Raw genomic sequence first — 5,602 nt, 5'->3', positions numbered from 1 at the left:
CTGCAGGATTTGTCAGAGCCTTTGACATAATAATACATATAAGGATTCATTAAGAGGGAACATACTATGAAGTGTGTCCCAAATTTATTGACCAAATGCTAACATCCACTCTCACACCCATATGCACAGCACAGAACGTCCATTAACATCTTGTGAAACTTATGACCTGCTGAATGAAGTTCGGTAAAAACTGAACGAGAAGACTCTAAATTTCCAGCAATGCTGGCATTCTGTCATACGGAGCTCAAAATGTGCACACAGGCCTCCTAGTACAGAAGGAAAGCCTCAAAGCCTCACCTGGTTTTTATCAACAACGCAGGCTGTATTTATAAGCCCACGCCCAGCAGAATTACAGAGCACATGGTGACACACTGCTGTCATCATCCCTATTTACAGAGGGAAAAACTGAGGCACAGGAAGGTGAAGACATGTGCCCCGGATCCACCCTCAAGTTCCTGGTGCTGCCGCTGAGTCTCGGTCCGTTTGAGCTGTTACATCGACAGAGGACTAAGGGGGCCATGACAGGGTGGAGGGAAACCCAAGGGTCCCTGGGATCTCGGTCCCAGGGAAGGTGGCTTCCAGCAATAACAAGATTCTGGGGGTTGAGCCCTGTGCCTGGAAGGAGGGAGGGGGTAAATAGCTACGAGAAAATATGCCCGATGCAGGTCGATACAGCAGCGAACAGAGGAGAGCAAGTATTGAAATACGTCTAAACTGCCCAATGTAGCAGAGTGCACGGATGTGCAGATGACGAGGAAACAGAAGGCAAGCTGAGGACAAAGCAGTAACAGACACCCCACAACCCCCACCGTGGGATGTACGTGACATCCCTCAGGCACCCCTGGCTGCCCTGAAGGACAAAGAAATAGTCAACCTATAGAGACCACAATCCTGCAAGACTTGAGTCTCCCTCAGTTTACAAATGGCTTAGCAGTCTACAAGAATGAAGCATTTCTATCAATAACCTAGCTTCCGGAAGGGTATGTAGATACAATTAAATGTCCTTATAATCTGCAGCCTCCAGGAAGCTCCCAACTGTCTTCATGTTAATGCCTTAGGAGGGGTAAACAACCCTAATTTGACAATGGCAGGGCCTCCAGTATCCCTTGAGTCTTCTTTAACATATGAAAGTACTTTCTCAACCTCCGTTTTTCCTTTCCTCCCCCAACCCCATGGTATATAATCAGCCACCCCTCACAACCCGGGGCAGCAGCTCGTTCGGCCCATGGGTCCTGTCCCCGTGCTTCAATAAACCACCATTTTGCACTAAAGACGTCTCAAGAATTCTTTCTTGGTCGTCGGCTCTGGACTCCACCCACTGAACCTCCCCTATATTCCACGACCTCATCACAGAGACCCAAAGTGACTTGGTGACAGGGCCGGGTGGCGGCGGGGCTGGCAGTTGGCTGCCTCTCCCCCAGGAGGCTGTCTAGGCTTTTGGGTGCTTGCTTTCCAGTTTTCCTCTCTGAGGCCCGCAGCACCTCCCACCTCTTGCGACACCAGGGGCAGGTCTATCCCGGCTCCTCTTGAGCCCTGGGCCGGCACGGGAACCCCACCCCCACCCCCCACCCCGTGCATCCAGCGGGCCTGTCCAACCCCCTGCTGCAGTCACAGGAAGGAACCAAGCCCCGTAGCCATTCCGAGAGGGAGGGGTCCCTAAAACAAAACCACTCATGGTAGCAGCACAGAATTCCTCCTCTTTCCAATCGCCTCTGGATTCTGATCACAGACCACAAAGAGGGAGGAGGACAAGGATCCGGCTTTTCCTAGGCCTCACACTTGGGAGAAAGTGGGCCCCCTGCCGGCCGCTCGGCCCTCCTTGGCCGGGAAGAGGCTGGACAGGCTCCGGGCTGAGGCTCAGAGCCAGGATTGTCCCAGCAAGTCCGCTCTGCTGGGCCTCTGTCTCCCCTTCTGTAAAATGAGGAAAGCAGGCCTCCCTTGACCAAGTGTGAAGATTTAACGTATGTGAAGCATGGAGGTCAGGGGCTGGCGCCTGGAGGTGCTCAGGGAAAGAGGGAGCTTGGGCTCGAACATCCAGAAGCTACAGAATGTGCCTCTGCCACCCCCCAAACAGCCAGGGCCACGACTGGCGTGGTCTCGATGTTTTATTCTCTCTGTGGGTCTCTGTCTCTCTCTCTCTCTCTCTCTCACACACACACACACACACACACACACACACACACACAGGCTGGGCCCCACACGCGCTGGGTGCTCCCCGAGCTCTGACTCCGCCTCTGTGCTCCAGGCTGGGTGACTCACTGCAGGAAGGTTCCCCAGGGTGTGGCCCGGAGTGCGTGGCTGTGGGCGCCTGTGTGAATCCCGTGGAAGGGAGCGTGTGGTCAGAAACAGATGGGGTTTTGCCAGATCCAGTGAGATAGCATCGTGCGAGAGGCTCTGAAAGTATAAAGAACGCTTTATTCAGGTTTTAAAAACTGCTCTGTATCCTTTGGTGAGAGTAGTAATCATTGCGCACATCTGCAAATAAATTCAAGTCACTCGGGACAGCGAAGGTCCTTTGTGAGCAGAGGCCTGTGTGCCCAGACCCTGGGAGGCTGGTGCACGAAGGCCGGGGCAGCAGGAAGCTGCCCAGGGAGCTGGTCCGCCCTGTCCTGTGTCTCGTAGAGGACCTGCAGCCAGTTTCAGCCACACGTGGGCGGGCAGGGAAGAGGCATGTCCATCAGGGCTGAGCTGGCCTCCAGGAGACTGGCAGGAGAAGTGTGAGCACCCCTGGCCGCTCTGTGACACTGGCCAGGTGGACGCGTTTCCCCCCAAGAGCCCAGAGTGCAGAAGAAATCTGGTGGGCACAGTGGAAATGGGACAGTGAAACCAGTTAACGGGTTCCAGAAAGAGCTGTCTCTTCCCCCTGTTCTCAGTTGTGGCAGTTTCAGAAAACCCAGGAGCTAGAAGCCAATGCCAATGTCTCCCATTTCATTCAAGGCTACAAAAGCCGAGCCAGGGGACAGGCAGTGGTACCTGTCCATCGGGCAGCATGCCCAGACTTGCAAAGAGGACATGGAGATTTCAGACAGAAGCACATCAAGACTTAGGTAGACAGGACTTGAATCAGAGAGAAAGACTATTGCAACAGGGAGACATTCCCAGTCTCAGAAATCTGCAAGCATCTCAACATCATACAGAAAGGGATTGTCTCTTACAGGGTAAAGGATGGGCAGACAGAGATAAGCAGAATCTTTTTTTTTTTTTTTTAAGATTTTATTTATTTATTTGAGAGAGAGAGAGCGGGAGAGAACGCATAAGTTGGGGGAGGGGCAGAGGGAGAGGAAGAAGCTCCCCACTGAGCTGGGAGCCCGATGCAGGGCTCCATCCCAGGACCCTGGGATCATGACCTGAGCTGAAGCCAGGTATTTAACCGACTGAGCCACCCAGGCGCCCGAAGATAAGCAGAATCTTTTCACGGGAAGCCGGATGAACAAGGGGAAATAAGCAGTGGGGTCTGACGGGAAGAACGTGGTCTCCGAAGCCAAAAAAGGGGCCACATTCCACTTCGTGTCTGCTCAGGTTTGCAGGCAAGCAGAGTTCAGATGCCTGTAAGAAAGAGAAAAACCTGACTACAGTTTGGTCAAGTGAGGCAGAGAGTAAGAAATGGACAACTGAGCACTTGGTCAAGGATAAGAAACAATGGCGGAGGGGACAATATCGGTGACTACAAACCCAAACCCCAAAGTAGGGTGATTCCATGGAAATGGGTGCCTGGCGACTAGGAATTCTCAGTGGTTCCACTGCTCGGCTCAACTGGGAAGCCCTGAAAGTAACCTTCCACAAGGCCCAGCGCGGGCCGGTGTGCAAGCATTTTTTGTTAAATTAAATCCAGCACCCCATGAAGCCCATTGCCGGTCCCAGTTCCCTCTGTGGAGCCACACAGAATGAACACACACCCTACGCTCCACGACAACCCCTGGAAACTCGTCAAGTTAGCATCAGGGCCTGTGCACAAAAGCGTGCTAAAAGACACTTCCCTAAAAGAGTAAAACAATGACTCTCATACCTATATAACGTGAGCAGAGGTCCAAGACTTTATTTAACTCGTTAACGAAGAAGGGAACCAGTAGGTGTTTAAAAAAAAAAGTTCAAAGGAGAATCTAAAAAGCAGCATGCAGAATTGAGATCTGTTCATGGATGTAGACAGCTGTAGGGACGCTGTGGGGCCCAGCTTCCATCAGGCAAAGCCTATTTGCTTTGCGTGTATATGGACAAGAGCTATTTGCATGACTATCAAGCTCCTAAAACTTAAAGAGTTGTGAAATAGCTTGAAGACTAGGAAAGGCACAGACACGAGCTCATCATCGGATCCTCTGCAAGTCTGCTTAGTGAGAAGGCCTGAGGGGCGCCTGGGTGGCTCAGTCCTTAAGCATCTGTCTTGGGCTCAGGTCATGATCTCAGGGTCCTGGGATCGAGTCCTGCATCGGGCTCCCTGCTCAGCGGGGAGCCTGCTTCTCCCTGTCCAGCTCCCCCAGTGCTTGTGCTCCCTTGCTCTCTCTCTGCCAAATAAATAAATAAAATCTTAAAAAAAAAAAGAGAGAGAGAGAGAGAAGGCCTAAGACCGGAAGGTGCAGAGGACACTGTGGAGCTTCTGAACCAACTGGATGGGTTCCAACCCAACACTCAAGTAAAGGTGATTGCAGCCACCAACAGGGTGGACATGGTGGACCCGCACTGCTCCGCTCAGGCCATCTGCACCGGAAGATTGAATTCCCGATGCCCAGCGAGGAGGCCCGGGCCAGAACCCTGCAGATCCACTCCCGCAAGATGAACATCAGTCTTGTGGACTACGAGAAGCTGGCCCGCTGTACAGAGGACTTCAGCGGGGCCGGCTGCAAGGCGGTGTGTGTGGAGCCGGGCATGATCGCACTGCGCACGCGCGCCACGGAACTCACACCTGAGGACTCTATGGAGGGCGTCCTGGAGGTGCCGGCCGAGAAGAAACCCACCTGCAGTACCACGCACCTGCTCCCTGGTCTGGCGCTGGTTACGATTCATAATAAGAGATGGCTCCAGGAAAAGAAAAAAAAGAAACCTAACATTGCAGAAAACACCCAGGATTTATTTATTTATTTTCCTGCCTGCCTGCCTGCCTTCCTTCCTTCCTTCCTTCCTCCCTCCCTTCCTCTCTCTCTCTTTCTTTCTTTTGCCTTCTTTCCAAAGAGTTTTAAGTGTTTCCTGACAGGTCATTGTCTTGCAGACAAATTCTAAATATTCAAATCTCAAACTATGTTTCAAGATGGACAATCTATTCTTCCTGTTCTTCAGGCTAAAAGATAATTAATTTTTTTAAAGATTTTATTTATTTATTTGACACAGAGAGAGCGAGCATGAGCAGGGGGAGCAGCAGAGGGAGAGAGAGAGAAGCAGTCCTGATGCAGGACTCGATTCCAGGACCCTGGGATCATGCCCTGAACCGAAGGCAGACGCTTCGCCTACTGAGCCACCCAGGCGTCCCTAAAAGATAATTTTTTTAAAAAAAGTTAAATCATGGGGCACCTGGGTGGCTCAGTCGTTAAGCGTCTGCCTTCGGCTCAGGGCATGATCCCGGAGTCCTGGGATGGAGCCCCACATCAGGCTCCTCCCCTGGGAGCCTGCTTCT

The 5,602-nt window shown here is 52.2% G+C and overlaps 1 pseudogene; it reads left to right on the top strand.

Moving 5' to 3' along the window:
- Positions 1-428: 428 nt before the first annotated feature.
- Positions 429-5,000, top strand: LOC113262598 (26S proteasome regulatory subunit 6A-like; annotated as a pseudogene).
- The last annotated feature ends 602 nt before the right edge of the window (positions 5,001-5,602 follow it).

The sequence above is a fragment of the Ursus arctos genome, unplaced genomic scaffold (assembly GCF_023065955.2).
Source record: "Ursus arctos isolate Adak ecotype North America unplaced genomic scaffold, UrsArc2.0 scaffold_2, whole genome shotgun sequence".
NCBI classification, from domain to species: domain Eukaryota; kingdom Metazoa; phylum Chordata; class Mammalia; order Carnivora; family Ursidae; genus Ursus; species Ursus arctos.
This window is presented reverse-complemented; position numbering and strand designations above follow the sequence as displayed.